This window comes from Crassostrea angulata, chromosome 7 (genome assembly GCF_025612915.1).
Source record: "Crassostrea angulata isolate pt1a10 chromosome 7, ASM2561291v2, whole genome shotgun sequence".
In the NCBI taxonomy this organism is placed as follows: Eukaryota; Metazoa; Mollusca; class Bivalvia; order Ostreida; family Ostreidae; genus Magallana; species Magallana angulata.
In genome coordinates, this window is record NC_069117.1 from 50,938,019 (window position 1) to 50,954,411 (window position 16,393).

General features: G+C 32.6%; 2 pseudogenes; both read left to right on the plus strand.

Annotated features, from left to right (window-relative positions):
* The first annotated feature begins 2,092 nt into the window (after window positions 1-2,092).
* LOC128191394 (uncharacterized) lies at window positions 2,093-4,555 on the plus strand (annotated as a pseudogene).
* A 5,145-nt stretch (window positions 4,556-9,700) lies between these two features.
* On the plus strand, window positions 9,701-14,022 carry LOC128192240 (uncharacterized; annotated as a pseudogene).
* Window positions 14,023-16,393: the final 2,371 nt, after the last annotated feature.

A 16,393-nucleotide genomic window follows, 5' to 3' on the forward strand; every position in this document is an offset into this window, starting at 1 on the left:
ATTTACTTATTAATTTTTGTGAGTAACAATAAACTTGCTAAAAGGTTGTTTTTTTTCATATAGCCGATATCCAGTAGATGTTTTATTGATTTTGAAACAAAGTCAACACTATTAGGAGCAGAGATTTATTTTTCCTTATATTAAAATGCTTAAACTTATTTGCATCAGTAGAAAAAATCGCTAGCTTCAATTCTTTGTACGTACTAATTATGTTTCAGGCTTTGACCTTTTCACCGAAAACGGGATATTTTTTCAAAATACGATCCGAGTTGCTAAAAACAAATTTATTTGATAATTCAGAAGTGATTGATTTTTTTTTGTCCACTGATCTGTTACTGAGAGCAAAGCACGTTCTGAAGAAGCGGTTTCGCATTTTTTGCCGTTAAAGCTGACAATGTATGGCCAGGGTCTGTACGTTGGTTAATTTTGCACAAAGAATACTGAAAAAGTGTAAGAGCGAGTTTGCGACAAGCAGAAGGAACGAAAATATTTGCAGATTTGTTCTTTAATGTCTTACAGCGTTGATTTTCTTTGGTTGCACAAATTGCACGAATTTCTCAAAGTGAGAGGCGGATGTAATCCCACTCGTATTTCCACTCTATGGTCTAAACTGCAAGCGACTTACCGGTAATTTGAATGCGTTTGTCTTATCAAGAAAGGATACTAAAAAGTGATAGCGGAAGAAATAATAATAGCAGAGGATTAGCCTTAAACTGACAACTTTCTTTTGGTTTATCTTGGTTTAAAAAAAATCGAATCGTGTATTTCTTCTCATGTTTTGAGTAAACCGGTACCTTCTTCTTTAATAGCTTAGCCAAAAAAGCCAAAATCATAACATATTAATGGGTTTATCCATCAAGATTTGTACCTTAGTCCAGATACGATTAAAGCAGACTCAACATATTGACAATATCCACCGATTCGTTGTTTTATTTTGCACCGTATCGTAAACGTTAGACCATTCTTTAGGTATATTCTTAATTAAAATAAGGTATGCTGCAATGTCTAGTAGCGAACCTATTTTAAATCACCCAGAACTATACTTAATACGCCGGTTAATCACGTATAGAGCATGTAGACAATAGAAAACTTTCTTTCAATCTTCAACACAACAACTGCATTCATAACAAACCCACGAACTACATTACTGATTTAAATTTTCAACGAAAAGAGGTCAATAATTTTTTTTATTGTTGAACATGTCACATTTGTAACTTAATTAGTTTCAAAATAGAGTCAAATTTACTTTATCCAATTAGGGAGGAGACATATATGGCAAACACAATTTAATGACCTTTAGAAATTATTCACTTGCTTCGCCATGTTTAAAAAATTGGTAAAAATGTTCCTTTTTCTCACATATTAAAATTGAATTATTAATCAATCGAGCCCGCGCGCCCTTGAACCCTTATACAATTTGCCATCTTAATCTCCTATATTGGCATTGAACACTATGGCTAATAATACTCATGATAGGGATTGAGTTTGTAATACACTAGTATATTAATTTTATTGCAGCAGAAAACACAAACTTTAATAAAATTATTGTTTTCTTGACTTTCTTTGTCAAAAATAAATAGATAAATAATTGCGTGAAACTCGCAGACATATGTATCACCTTTTTTTATATACTGATAAGGGACCTAGACAAGATTCGAAATAAAAAAAACTTTAATTTTATGTGTATAAATAGTTAAGCTATGCATTTTGAATGATTTACCAAAACGTGAATGTTAGATGTTAGATTACAAGAGAGATATATACGTTAAAATTCATTGCTATGTAAAAAACAAAAACAAACGTCCAGTCTATCATTTCTTTACAAATGATGTAAAGTGAAGTAATAGCTATTTTTTGACAAAATGACTTGTGGCAAACAAGATAAACTGATTTAGTGTGTTCATAAATAGTATCTTTAAAACAAACGCAACATTTGATCGAAACTTAAACCAATACAACACATATGTAAACAATAACAAGTCTCCAGCTTTGTTTACAATATTAACAATTTCATTATCTGTATCTTGCTTCTGATTTGATATTTAAGTTAACTACTTTCAAAGTAGTTAACTTTTGCCTTAATTTGTAAAACATGATTGGCGTGAGTTTACTGTTCAAAATTGCAGAAGGTATGAATAAGTCTATAATCCATTTTTTGTCAAGCACATGAAATAATAGCATAAAGTGGTGCAAAATGCACGTTTGATAAAGAAATTGTAAGTATCGAAATAAACAAGGCATATTAACATATAATGTTGATAAACCTGAATGAGTGTTTGCCATCTTTAACATGAGATAATGACCATAAAAATTCGACAAACTATATAGTAACTAATTTATTCTATTACAGATAGGAGTATTTCATGGCCAAATTATAACCAAAATTACGGCAAAATATGTACGTGGTTTTACTAAATATATTGATTATCCTTCATAAAGACAGTAGTATGATTATTGCCTACATTTGATTACCGTATTCTATATTTGTGAACGTTTTGGGTTAGTATTTCACTATTTAAATGCTCTGTTTTTAGCTTTACATTTGGTCGGTGGAAATGGAATAACCAAGCATGGTAAGATAGCATAAAGTTGCATTATTAACACACTGGAAGTATAAGATTAAATTCCGTTTTTTATATGTATTTACTTTAAATCTTCATTTAAAACTTTCAGCATACTTGGGTTTTTGGTGGCAGAAATCGTATGTCGTGCACTCAGAACTAAAAACATGGTTAGACGCTAGAAATGTTTGCAAATCAAATGGATTCTCCTTGCAGAACAGCAAGTTGAAATATGTCAACTGGTATATAAAGATAAAGCCGAACGGAGGGGATGGTTAGTTTTTAAATCATATTTCTGGGATATTTAGCCATAGGCAGCAGGCCAAATGGTGTATGGAATACAATCACATAGCAATAATAAATATATATCCTTTTATGATTAATATTTTACAAACTTTGAATTCAAACGCATTTAACTATTAGCAATACATCGGTGTATATAATTTAAACTAATATATATATTATATGTATATTATTATAATATCGGTTACATCAAAACAAGTAAAGTGTATTTTCCGAGAAATAAAAATATTGGTGTTAAGAGGATTTAAAAATTTCAGGAATACTTCGGATGACGTTTGGCTAGGAATGCTAAAGCACTCAAATAGTAGTTCATGGTATATTGTGAAGGAAGATGGGTGTGAAGAAATCATTATAACACTTCCCGGACAACTCTTTCACGAGAGACAATGTGCTGTCCTGAACATGTCAGGACTTTCTTATTCGGGAAATCCCCATGTAATTTATGCTGAAGCTTGTGAAGGGAGGACTCTGGGATTTGTTTGTCTAGTTTCTTACAGAGATGTTCTAAAAGGTACTGTTTGTATGCAATCCTAACGAATACTTGACCTGAGAAAAATTCCTTCATTTGGTGTTTATGTACAAAATTGTATCCAATCAGCTATAAAACAACTTTTGTATGCATAACGTTTAAATTTAAGCTTTATCAGACATAACAGACTGTGCAATAAAATCATTTTCCATCGTCAATTGTTATGCTGCGATGTACTTTCAAGAGACAGATATATGTAATGCGGAGTGTACAAATATGGAAAAACATTCCTGACAATGTGACAATTCTTAAATCATTCATAAACTCCACTGTTCTTTTACGTACGAGCAACAAAGGTAATTTTACCCAATAATCAATTATGGCATAAAAACTCAAAAATATAATTCGTTTATTGTTTACTTATGAATGATATTATTTAAAACATATTTCAGTTCTTATTAACAACACATTGACATATCTGCCTCTAATGGATACAGGGCAGTTTCCATGTCTATCAGACACCTCAACATTGACTGATTCTACCAGTGGATCAGCCGGTGTCTCAACATTGGATAGTGTTACAGAAGTGTTCTCACAATGTCTTTGTATTTGCACGACAGAGTATAACATATCAACAGACCTCCTTCAGCAAAAAATCAGTCAGATAAAGAAGAATTTAACAATCGCCAAAACCTCTTTATCATCTGCACCGGACATGCGACAATCATCATTTACGATGGGAATTGTGGGAACGTGTGTTATCGTTGGGACTATCATAGCTTTGACCGCTGGCGACGTAATAATTGCTGTATTTATTACGGTGAAACTTCTTAAGACACGAATAAGAAATATCTTATCAAAATGTATAAAATTATCTTTACATACGATTCAGCCATCAATAACTGTTTTTAAAACACTGTAATCAGCTTTTCAAGAGTGAATTGCTTATGTTGATCAATTAGCAATTAAATTTAGATTTCCTCTGGGTGACTTTTAAAGTTTCGTTATAAAATTTGTGATGAGTTTGAATTGGTGAGCGACATATCGGACGGTGCTAAAGTAATTATTTATTCAATTGATTACCTCTTCAACAATGAGAATTGTTCATAACCAATTTTAGTAACTAACGCATATCTAATATTAGTACATGAATACTCTTTAAAAGAATGCTATCAATCATAACGATTAATATTAACAAATCTCTCCATTATATCAGGTTTGACACGTATTATATATAATCTGATTTAGATGATGAATGTGATCAAATGCATCATTTCAAGGCTGCTGAATTTCTAGGTTTAAATTTAATCAAAGGGTTTGATGATTTATCTTCTAAATATTCTAAACAATACGTAATAATTGCTGAAATCACCTCTGTAGACTGCCTAAATTTTGACAGAACTTAGCACGCTTCAAGTAACGGTTATGAGTCTAAGACCTCTTAAACACCTTCAACACTGCCTTAAGTGAACTTTACACTCCAGGTGATTTATATGGTCAAAAGACCATTCAGCTTTCGAAAATATACATTTTAATTAAATGCTTTAAACATTTAATAAATTCAATTTAGGTGGGTATAATAAATAACATAAAAACAGATAAAATTAAAGCAATTGGTCAGACCCATTGAATTACCTTTAATATCTTAATTATTCTTCATACGTCCATGTTCTCCATAAGAATAAACTTATTTTTTTCTGACACGTGTAAGTTTGTACCTTGAGTGTTAAAACATGATTTGTATTTCTACAAGCAAAGGGCTAGATACAGTTTCAGTCATGATTTGTCCTGTTTTGGGGTGATTATTGAAAATATCACAAAATACTGAAATGTAACATTTATTTACATAAGAATACACATTAACTAAGAATATTTAAGGTAGCTCGCGGGTTTACTGCTTGTGAGAAAACCTACCCTGAAATTTTGTCCGCGTGATTGATAGGTTTCAGAGTTTTATATCTAAAATTTATTTGAGATTCGTCTGCGTGGTAATAATGTTATCGTGATTCAAACACAGTGTCGCTGATAAAATCATGCAACGCCATTTCAATGAAATATATAGTAAAATGCATATCTTAGTCGAAACCCGCATTTCAAAACTAGGCTCCAAACTTTTAAACGATCTAGAAGAATTAAATTTTACTCAACACAATAACAGAAGAGATTATTTTGAATCAGTTTTTAAAAAATAATCAATATGTGTTCTTGGCCAATTTTTCGCAAAACAACTTTAAGGTCAAGATCTAGTAAATGAAAGGTGCCTACAGGTTCATAAAATTTAAGATACAAATTCTTTCAATGATGCTTCATAAAAATAGCTTTGTTTGATAGGGTGTACCAGGGCTAAAATATTTGGTAAACACAATGAAGAAATCATGTTTTAAACTGTCATTTTCAATGAAATATGAAGGAATTGAAGAAAAAGTTTGGAGTTTTGTCCATTTTTGACTAATAAAATATATCTAGAATGCCTACAGTCTCCCCCAAAACGGAATAAACAAGCACTTGACCTCCTCTCTAGAATGATGTCAAATTGAATATAGGTATCGGGATTACTTTTCCCATGATTTAACATAGAATGTCAAGAAATTCTTTAATTTTCTACATAATTCCTATAAAGCCGTAAAGTACGGGAAAAAATTCTTCAAATCAGTTATGACGTCATAATGGTTCTAGCACCAAATCATTTACTAGATCTTGACCTTAAAGATTTAAAACATTTTACAAAAACCTATATTTTTATCACGACGTTAGCCCGACGTCATCAATTTCTTACATCCGAGAACCAAAAATGAAAATGCGCTGGTTGACAAGACTAGCTGATTAATACATATTAGAATATGCAAATCTGGTTAACATTATTATGAATGTTTTCAAATGCATAAATGCAATTAATATAAGGTTGAGAAGAGAAGAAACTTGGCTACTTTTCTTTTCATGAAACTCAATGAGTCAATCATTCAATGCAAAATAATAACCATACAACTATTGACATATTAATAAGTTTGTAATCGTAACTATACGATAACAAGCTAAAATCAAAATAATTTTAATAGTAAATAGGTTTTTGAAAATACGGAATTTATAATTAAAAAACGAGCGAAGTTAAATTTAATTACAATGTACTTGCCTAAACATGATTTTAGATGAAAGAGTTCCAACGCACACTCATACCCTATTGAACTAAATGCGACAATGTATGTCACGTCTTGATAATTATAAATGTTTGTATATAAACTGCAATTAAGCTTTTTGAAATATTTCATTTTATGTTTTTAAAGATCATTTGTTATATTTAAAAGAAATGTATGAGTTTGCTAGGACAGTCAATTCTTTACGTCGAATTCTATTGTAACGTCAGCCAACCCACAGTAGTTTTTATTTAAAATAGAAAAAAATGTCCGCAGCTGTCCCCTACGATGATACTTACATTATAACTTTATCATGTCATATCACCTAAAATATATTCATTTCGTGGTGGGCGACTGCTGCGGATCCATACTTTCCTCTTTAAAAAACTATGAGAAAATGTAGCATTTTTCAGCATTAATGACTAAATCTTCAAAGTGTGCAAAAATATTGAAGTCACAATTATTTTTTGAAACAATGTAAAGTGTATAACTTGGTTCTTTATATATACACACATTTTCAAATTAATATATGTGTATTTTCATGAGATAGAAACAACTTTTGAGTTTAAGGGCAAATATTGAAAGAAACTGTACTGCAATTCGTTTTATATAGACGAAAAGAGAAAGGAAATTGCACTGCACCTACTCGATAAGATGTTGGATTTTGAAAATGTAGCTCAGTGTATGTGGCACTTCTACGACATCAATTTTAACCAGTAATTGTGTATCAAAATATAAAGGTAATTACAATAGACTAAATGTGCCAGCAATGATCAATCGAACAAACTTTACGGTCATCTACATTAGACCCATGAAATTGTAGCTATGCAACACGTAAATTAAATACATTTATCTGTGTAATATGATTAACGCTATACTTCAATATAAAATTTACTTTAACCTTATATCAACGAACATGTACTTACTAGTTTTTATAAAACCACAATAAAACACAATCATGTGACCATCAATTTTTGTCCGGGAAAACATGCAAATGAAGTATTTTTCTATTTATGAGAAAATAAATAACTGATCATTAAGATCTCCGCTGAGAATCAGTATTGTGTAACGGCAATGGAATATGAAAAATTAAACTTTTGTGATTTCAGAATAGATGTACGAATACACTAGCATAATCTTTGAATATGGTGTAATACCCCCTCCCACAATGCCTGACACGGAACACAAATCTGACGAATGGACAGTATACTCATTTTATCAGTATCAATATGCCTGGTAAAAGCTTTCTAAAATCAGATTAAAATAACAGTCAAGACCAAATTATTCCTCTGTCGTTTTAACAAAATTGCATCGGACCTTTCCGTAGTAGAAAGACAACAGGCTTGATAAATAGATGCATTTTTGACACAAAAAAAGGATTTCGTGGCATTGTAATTTTTTGCTTTTAAAATCGCATAAAAACCGTGTAATGATTTCGGAAATAAATGGCATACTTTGAAATCGTTAATTTTTCATAGTCTATATGGAAAGATTTAAAAATGTTGTCAGCGTTATTTGTTTATAAACATAATATCAATTCACATAAATTGTATACTTCAGTGCGATATCTCCTGACTTCTCAATTACGGCGATGTAGGTCATTGTATTGTTTGAATAAGAAGACGGGGCGTCAATCATGCTGTTAAAAGTTTAACCTTAATGGTTTTGATTTTTCTTATTTACTTTCACTGCTGGCAAATACGTGTTTATATATACTTACCTTTGTTGAAGATTTAATTAGATCTAAATAGATTTATCAGTTTTAATAAGACATTTGTGTATGAGAAATATAGCATTTTTAAATCTCAAAGTGAGCTTGTTTTCCAGAAAGCTTTTCGAAATCAAATGTATAATATACATTTACTTTAAAACATGTTCATACATGACGTCAATTTAATTCTGTGCGCTTGCAATATAGTTTTATAGTATTTGTATGTTCATTTAATTCTGCGTGCTTGCAATATTGTTTTATATAGCATTGAGTCATGATTTTTTTTAAGTATTCAGTCTCATAACTGCAGCGGTGTGTGCATAAAAAATTGAGTAACGCGCGTTACGCGTTCTGAAAAGTCGTATGCACATATAGCTGCAGTTATGAAACTGTATACTTCAAAAAATCATGATTTAAAGCTTATATATTTACATTTTTTTAACTTCATACCTTGTCTGCAAATGTGATATATACCTTAAAATTCCCGTCTTATCCTAAGGGTAAGTTCATATTAATGGAAGAGCTACAGTAACTGTCACAAGCTTGAACTTTGAATTTCGCTTGTGACGTTGCAGTTTACAGCGTTCAACGTTTGTGACGTCATAATAAATCTCGTCATTTTAACCTTTGAGTACCATTACCATTGTGTGCATTACAGTGTTATAACTACCGTAGCTTTCAACACACTTTACAAGCATAAAATATGTGGAATGTAAATATAAGTATTTGTATGTCAATTTAATTCTGTATGCTTCCAATACGTTTTATAGTATTTGTATGTCAATTTAATTCTGTGTCCTTGCAATATCGTTTTATAGTATTTGTATGTTATCTATGTTATCTTTTTATCTAGAAAATCTTGATACAATTATGGGTTTTTCATTCAATTTTTTTTTCAATACATGTATTTACATTTATTCGATATATGTTTTTACATGATGTCAATAAAATTCAATGTGCTCGCAATATCGTGTTATAGTATTTGTATGTTTTCTCTTAAATGCTAAACTTTGATAAACTAACACTGTTTTTTCTATGGTTTCATCAATATCCGTTGGTAGTTGTCCAAGAAAAATTTATTAGGTTTATTTGTATCAACGCAAAGCTAATGTGTTTTTTGTTTGTGCGGAAGGAAGTCAAGGTAATGGATAAAAAAATGTTCGTGACATCTCTCATATTTAAAATAACGTGGGATTACGAGGTATGTATCAAATTGAAAGCCGCAACAGAACAACCGGTTTGATTCGACTTATTCGTATTTTTAAAAAAAAGAAGAATTTGAGTGTTAATGTATTTCTACGTCATGACAAAAAATACATTACAGTGAGACATTTCTTTTCCCAATCAATTAAAAATCATGTCTTTGCCGAAAGGTTCTACGATTATTCTTCTGTGTACTGTTACGGTGTGGTATAGATACAGTGAGTATGTTTACTCTTTTTTTCAAGTTGTTTTAAAATGATATTCTTACAGCATGCATATGTTTTCAATACTTACATGTGTTTACCTTGCATTTAAGCTACTGTTTGCGGTTTTCACCACGAAATCAATAAACCAGGTAAGATATAAGTTATATAAGTTAATTAACGGCATTGTTGAATTAAAGTCAGAATAAATGAAACTTTCGTTAGTTGATCTCGAATATCTAAAGTACATTTCATTTTTTAGCTTATATGGGCCGACTTAGACAGAATGTTTTTACTGTGCACTCGGAACACAAAACATGGTTAGACGCTAAAAGTGTATGCAGTTCTATTGGAATGACTTTGCAATTTAACTCATGGGACGCTGTCAATTGGTATATAAAAGTTAAAGCCGAGAGGAAAGGGTGGTAAGATTTAGATATATTTTCTAAATATCATAAAGCAACTTTGATAGATCATATATAAAAGATCTGCCATTGATTTGCTATTATGGACACTCAAAAAATGATTTTCTGTTAATGGACACTCATAAATCTGTGTTGTACGAAAAAAAAATACGTGTGTTTTTAACGTTTGAGCACATTTAAATGACATTTTAGAAATGTTGGTGAATATATTACATAGATTTTGCTTGTTTTGAGCTTTGGTCAATTTGGTAAATATTCTAATAGGCCTGCCTCTGAGGATGTTTGGATAGGAATGATTAAGCATGCGAATAGCAATTTCTGGTACCCAGCAATGAATGATAAATGTGAAGAAGAAAATATTGCTCTTTCATGAAAGACAATGTGCAGTTTTAAAAATGTCTGGAAATTCTTACTCCGGAAATTCCAACATAATTTATGCAGCAGCTTGTGAAGAAAATTTCCTAGGATTTGTATGCCTTGCAAATTACGGATTAATTCCAAATGGTAAATTTCTTTTACAAATTTTTAAATGTGTTGCAGATGTTTCTATGTAAAACCCCAGTCACACCGGAGCTGCGTTCTCACGGCGATCCCACTGCGTCCCTAAATAATGTAGAACGCCAAGGTAAACGAAGTAGAGTCTCCTACTGGGCCGTAACAACGCAACGGCATCTTCGTCCGTCGCGGTGGGATCGCCTTGAACATTTTAGAACGCCATGCGACAGCGCGCACTTTGAACATGCACAAATACGCGCCGTGGCTCTACGTTCTGATAAACACGCCGTTGAAGCGTAGTGAGGTCGCCATGACAGCGCCGTAAGATCTCCAACAGCGCCACGAGAGCTCCGTCGGCGCGCTCAAGGAACGCAGCTAATCGCAGTGTAAACGCGGTGATAAGTCAATTGCGCTTACACGGAGACCTCACGGAGTCCTTTGGGATCTCACTGCGTCTCTATCGTGCTCTCACTGCGCTCTCACTACGCATCCACAGCGTTTGAACAAGTTTTTTGGCATATGGCTGCGTTCACACAGCAACCACAAAGAGCTATTGCTGCGTTCATCGCGCTCTCGTGTCGTTTCTTTTGCGTTTATACCGCGCTCCCACGGCGTTTCTAGTACGTTATCTTCAAGACCACGAAAACTCGAACAATGGCTGTTGTACAATAGCAAGCGATGTAATAATTTTCAAACTGGATGTAGATGACTATGTAAAAAATAGCATTTGCTAATATTCCAAGACCTAACAATGGACGTAGATGGAATTTATGCCATTTGATTCTGATGTTTTCACATCTTTTCTATGTTTTTAACAACGTTAATAACGGATCTTTTTTGTAGACCTGACTACTAAGTGTTTTGTCCTTGTCCTTCACAAATTGTTTAGAAGTAGTTATGTTTCAATTACAATGTACCTTTTCATAAAATCAAAACAATTTTTTCATCATTTATTTACTAGTTGTAAATTCTTGTTTGTTTCCCAAACAATTGTACAAATTAATATTAACGTACCAAGAAGTAAAGAACGTCTTGAGCACGCAGTCAGCGCGCAGAGCATGCTGTGGACGCGCGATAAAACTAGCACGTCATAAGTGCTATGCGGAGACTCAGCAAGAGCGCAGTTAATCGCCAAGTAGAACTCCGAGGAAACACAGTTACACGCCGTTGGAGCTCCGTAAGAACGTCTCGGTCGCCGTCAGGACGCCGTGACATCTCCACTTGTAAAATGTTCAAATAAAACTGTACATTTTTTCTGAATTTTTCTAGCGATCCTACGGCGATTCCATGAAATTTACAACGCCGTGAACACGCCGTGGGGACGCAGCTTGGTGTGACAGGGCGTTAACTGACTTTTAACATTTTCTTCTGTCATCATTAAAATGAGTTTAAACTGTCTTTTGTCACTATTTCACTAGTATCGTTACCTACTTTACTCACATACTAGTTATCAACTTGTTTATATATCTGCCCATTCCAAGCTCAATCATATCGTCAACAGATTTCCATTCATTCTCTAACGCTTTACATCTTCATTCACTACAGGATCTGATGAGTAATTGAGTATTTTATTCAGTTCAACTAATCTGCAAAATTATTAACCCATTTTCATATTCTTTGTGCATTTTAAAAGAAAAATTGATACTGTGGTTTCATTAATTTTCAAGGGTATCAATTTTCGTGGATAAAGTAAAAATCACATTTTCAAGGATATGTAAATTCGTGGCAAATGACCCTATCAATAGAAAATGTTAATAAAAATTACACTTCAATGAACATTAAATTTCGTGGATCAACTTAACAACGAAATCCACGAAAATTGGTATTCAACGAAAATTGATGAAACCACAGTAATAGATCTTTGAATGTATTTATTATAAATTCTCCTTGGATATATCAGTTTTCATCAAATACATGTAGTTTTAATGATATATTCTTTTATATTTCAAATGATATAGAAAATAAAATTTAAGAAACATGTTCATAAATATCCAACATCGTATTTCCTTAGATGTGGAAAGTTATACTCTATCAGAAGTGGTAGAGAGAGGCATGTATCAAAAATCTTGGGGAAATGTAACTGACACAGAATGTGCGGAAAATTCTTTTAGCATTTTTTTCTGTTTTGCTGCTACTTACTATCGAGAAACAGGGATTTGTATCGCAGAATGTACAGATATGGACAATGTTCCAGAAAATGTGACACTTGTCAATTCTACAATCAACTCCACAGTTCTTCTACGAACATACAATAAAGGTATGTCTTTTTCAACGCACTTCCACAATATCTGAGGTGGCCAAATTATAGGGTTATTGCTCATTACTTTCCAAAGCATACTTATTAAATATTTAGCGTATTTAACACTCTGAATCAATTTTGGTTTTGATTTTTCTTTAAATGATTTCATATTTATTAATAGATAAATGTGGCAGTCATTTGAGTTTATGAAGTTTTGAAAACCTGATTGTTGTAAATGAAGTTTTGAAAATCTGACAAGTGTAAAATACCTTATACATATGCTAACAGAAATTAATCATCTATTGTTCGTCATTAGAGAGGTAAAAAAAGATTTATTAGAAAAGCATTCAACCATTTTTTTTTAATTTTTGACCGTTCAAATACGTTCAAAATTTTTATTTATTTTCGAAGAGTTTTTGTAGGAATCTTTAATCTTTAAGTAAATCATCTTTTAGTCTAAAAAATGCAAAAATTTCTATAATTTAAATGGTGACTTCCTTGAAAACTTTCCAAAAGAATTAAGTCTTTCTTACACAAAATGTGCAAAATAACATACTTGCCATACACATTACAATACAGCAAAAAGTATATTTTAGTATTAACAATTGATTTTTAAAGAAATAATTTTCAACAGCAGACGTACTTTATTTAGAGTCAGTCTATTAAAATACCCGCAGATCTTGAAACTTTATACATAGAATAAATTAAGTGTAGGTTACATATGGTATACCGTAAATGATAATTTTACACTACGCGGCATCTGTCCTCACTTTTGCAAAGTTTAAATTTTAGTTTTCCTCAACAAAACGGTGACGGATTTGGCAACTATTTCGGACCCAGGGCAGTTCCCGTGTATACCCAATGCAATAGCGACTAGAGAGTCAACCTATGTTTCGACATTAGTTTATGAAACAAAGGAGATATCGTCGAAATGTAGTTGCATTTGTTCATCTACGACCAATATCTCTGTTGATGAGCTTCAAGAAAAACTACACGAGATAAGAGAAGATTTAGTTGTCACCAAAACATCTCTATCTTCATCACAAAGAAAGAAAATATGTGCTCCGGATGAGCGAAAATCTTCAACTAGAATAGGAATAGTGGGATTGTGTGTCATTATTGGAATTCTTCTCATTTTACTTGTCAATGATATTTTAAATGGTATTCTTTACTTTCTCAAATTGCAGAAGAAGAAGAAGAAAAATAGATAAACTAGACAAAAACCTCGTATGTTTACGCTAAACATTATTGATATTTTATGGAAAATCTGCATTGTTATAAACCGCCAAATGGGGCGAACATTATATCTAAATGGTGATCGAGACCGATATTCTGATTGACTGGCATTATTAGTCCCCTACCAGTGAAAACCGGGGAAGGGAGGTAGGGGTTATTGTCTTTGTCTCTGTATGCCAGTCATTCTGTCCGAACTTCGTTGTCCATACTTTGTATGTACGACCATCATTATATTTTGATGAATTTATTTGAATCATGATTTGAAGCTCTATAATGAGAAACTGCAGATCATGTTTGAGTTTATTCAGCTTGATCAACAAATCATAAAGAAATCAATTTTAAACGACTCTTTTTTATAAATAACCAGGTAGGCATTTAAAAACAATCTGGCACTGATTATTTTCTGGATATATATAGCACATTAAAAGCGAATTGTTTTAAAATTGCCGGTAGGGGACATGTACTGCTTATATTAAACGTTTATCGTTCCGGCATCACGTAGGACATTGTAATTCATCTATTTGTTGCCTTGCAAACTTTAATGTATTGATTACTTCTGTAGGCCTATTAGCGTATGAATATTTGTTTGTGGTTCACTCTTTTTAGGTCACCTGAGTAAACTCGGGTGACCTATTGCTATCCGTTTTCGTCGGTCGTCGTGCGTTAACAATTTTACATTTTTAATTTCTTCTTCAAAACTACATGGATGATTGTTACCATTTTTGGTGTGAGGCATCTCTATGGTAAGAGGAATCTAAATTTTGAAATTCATGCTCTACCAAACCCCGGGGCGCCACATGTGGGGCCAAATATGCAAAAAAAAGCCAAATTTTCAAAATTTTCTTCTCTACTCCCACACATGTGAGGAAAAAACTGGTTCCATAGTTATGATGTCCATGAAGCCCTTTACCAAAATTGTGAAATACATGACCCCTGGGTCATGTATTAAATCTTAGAAAATCTTCTTCTCTACCCCATATATATTTGTTCAAAACTAAATGCCTGGTTATGATGTCCATGAAGCCCTCTACCAAAATTGTGAAATTCATGACCCCTTTGTTAGGAGTTCAGGCTCTAGAGTGGGTCCAACATGGCCTTATAGTAAAAATGTTTAAAATCTTAAAAAATCTTCTTCTCTTCTCCCACACATGTGGGCAAAAAACTGAACACATGGTTATGATGTCCACTTTCTTTTCTACCTGAATTGTGAAATTCATGGCCCCTGGGTCAGGGGTTCAGGACATGAGGGGGGGGGGGGCAATATGGCAATATAGTTTAATGCATATAATGTTTAAAAAATTTCTTATCTATTCTCACACATCTGTATAAAAAACTGACTTTATAATTTTGTTTACCAGGAAGTCCTCTACTGAAATTTTCATTTTCATGTCCCCTGGAGTATGGGTTTGACTCTAGGGCAGGGCCAAAATGGATGTGTAGGTGTTAATGCATATAATGTTAAAAAATTATGTTCTTTTCTCCCACACACCTGAATGGAAAACTAAATTCATGATTTTGTAGACCAGATCTTTTAGTTTTTCGCCAAAATTATTGGTTTTACAATTCTTTTTGAAAGATTTCAGGCAGGGAGGTGGTCGTCACTACAAATTTATAATTTTTCTACTCAAGAATGAAACCTTACTAATTAAATGCATATATGAGACTCCTCGACAAGTTTGTGTATGGGTTATTAGCTACTCAGGTGACCGTTAAGGCCAATTGACCTCTTGTTATGTAGTCGCTTTTTTACATCCATCCAAATTTCAACGACAGTAAAATGATAGTCCTACAATATTTATGAGTTCTGGTTTAAATCTGGGCCAAGTCTATCATTGACACCTTTCCCCGCGAAAAAACAAAAACAAAACATAAGCAAGCTTTTCCAACATCAGAGCGCTAAAATGAGTCCAGAATTCTCATAATTGGGATTAATCATATGTTTCTTGGATTTTACAGTACGGATTTTTTAAACCACTCAAATTCGATGATATTGGGGTGTATGCCAAAAAACTTAATTGCATTGTTCGAATTCTAAAAATCTGATTAGATTCAATTTATAACATTCGAAAATTGAAATCATTTTTGGGAGTTGATTTTAATCAACTCTCCTATGCAGTTACTCAGACAAACCGAAAGTGAAACAGTGTTTGGAACTCAGCACAAATCATTGCTGCTGACAAGACTTAGTTCTTGAAAATAATTGATAAATTCGGTGTAATGTATGCTAAAGCATTGTTTTTCATGGAAACTTATTTATAAATACCTTGAAAATAGTCAGATTTTAAATGGTACGAACAATTGAAATATTTTTTGTAGTCGTATGTATTCCTACGCCAGAGTTCAATGTAGTCTCGTTCAACTCGACCCTCGGCTGTCTCCGTAAATCCTTGTCGGAGATTTACGTTGTCAGCCGAGCG